The sequence below is a fragment of the Octopus bimaculoides genome, chromosome 17, assembly GCF_001194135.2.
Source record: "Octopus bimaculoides isolate UCB-OBI-ISO-001 chromosome 17, ASM119413v2, whole genome shotgun sequence".
Lineage (NCBI taxonomy): Eukaryota > Metazoa > Mollusca > Cephalopoda > Octopoda > Octopodidae > Octopus > Octopus bimaculoides.
In genome coordinates, this window is record NC_068997.1 from 53,107,867 (window position 1) to 53,109,614 (window position 1,748).

Sequence of the window (1,748 nt, forward strand, 5' to 3'; positions counted from 1 at the left end):
ACATATATATATATATACATATTTTTCATACGTATATTTGTTCCCCCACCATCACGTGATCATACTTAGCGTAAAGAGAGCGATGTTCCTCCTCGTATGGTATTGCATTTCGGAAGTATTAGAATGGAGTTTTTTGGAGATTAAGATAAAGAGAATGGTAAGGTCACCCGGTTTGATACCACTGACCGTTATCCTTTGAATTTGAAGCCACTTTTCCAAAGTTAGAACATCGCTATGCCACAATTCCAATCTGGGAGTCTAGCATTAATTTAATTTGTCACGTAAAGTACCTTCTTGTATTTTTGATAATTTTACGTAGTTCAAGAAAATGGAGATATTATTATTTGATATCGTAGTGGGTAGATATGATAAAACTTGACAATGTGGCCTTATAAGTATATAATACTGAGAGCTTTTGCGGAAAAAAAAACAAAAAAACATCCTGCAGTTTAGAAAATGCGTGTGTGAGAAAACAGAATCTTGATACGGAGAAATATAAACGGGCGTGAGTTAGATAAATTTAGGAAGGAGCCAATCAAACTATTTCATGAAATAGGATATAGGGATAAGTATTACTGCAGGCGCTAATCTTCGTATTGATGTTAATTTTGTAGTCATCACTCATGGTACAAATAAATTTAGATCATAATATAAGTCTGAAGAGAAATTATATCCTATGGAGACAGTTCTAATAATCCATCTAGCTTTTTACGCAATTTAAGCCCAAGCATTAGTCGGCGCGCATCATTTTTATCTGTTGATGGATTCAAGTGCACGGGTGCTTCTCACTATTATGACGATTCCTTCAGGAACCGCTGACTCTTTGATAAGTCACAGTGTCTGTTTAGCTCTGGTGTCCTGGAGGACAGGTTCAGAAGCGTAAAAGTTATATGTCTTGGCTATGTTTTCAGCTTATCTGACAAAAATAACAGCAGAAGTGTTCTTTTAATTTAATCTCAAGCAAATTTCAAGCGATATACAAATACAGTAACAGCGTCAACTGAAATTGTATCCAGGTTAGCTATTTTGCATGTGTCCTTTTTGGCAAATCTCCTGAGAGATTACAGCACTAAACAGCTTTCTGTTAGAAGTAATCCAAATATTACATCTAACTGTTACTGTGCATGACAGAAACCTTTCTTATCTGGCCAAATCATTAATACACTATCTCCCATTGTTTCAGTTCACTCAGCTATACAAATGAGTTGTGACGTCACAGGTGCCAAGCTGTATCGACTCATTTGCCCTTTCCTTGGATAACATCGGTGGCATGGAGAGCGAAGGCTGGTATGCAGGGGTGGACTACTGGTTTCCATAAACAACCTTTCCCGGACTTGTGCCTCGGAGGGTAACTTTCTAGGTGCAATCCAATGTTCGTTCATGACCTAAAAGGGCCCCTATACTACAGAGTTAGTCAAAAGTCACCTGACAGTAAAGCAAAGCATTTAGTTTAAAAATTTATTTATGTTTAACAACCGAATGAATTTAATAAAAGCATCTAAATATGAAACACCATGAAAATTGTTAAATCTGAAGTCCTTCTTGAACGACACATTTTTCCATTAGGGTCAAAACAGAATTAAAGGCAGTATTTATGGAACTTTGATTTACTGTCGGGTGACATTTGACCAATCCTGCATAATAAAATATTTCTGAGCCTTAAATCTAGACTGAGATATTAGATTAGATTCACTGAAAAACTCGGATGTATCATTTGCTTCGTCGACATATATATATACATATATATA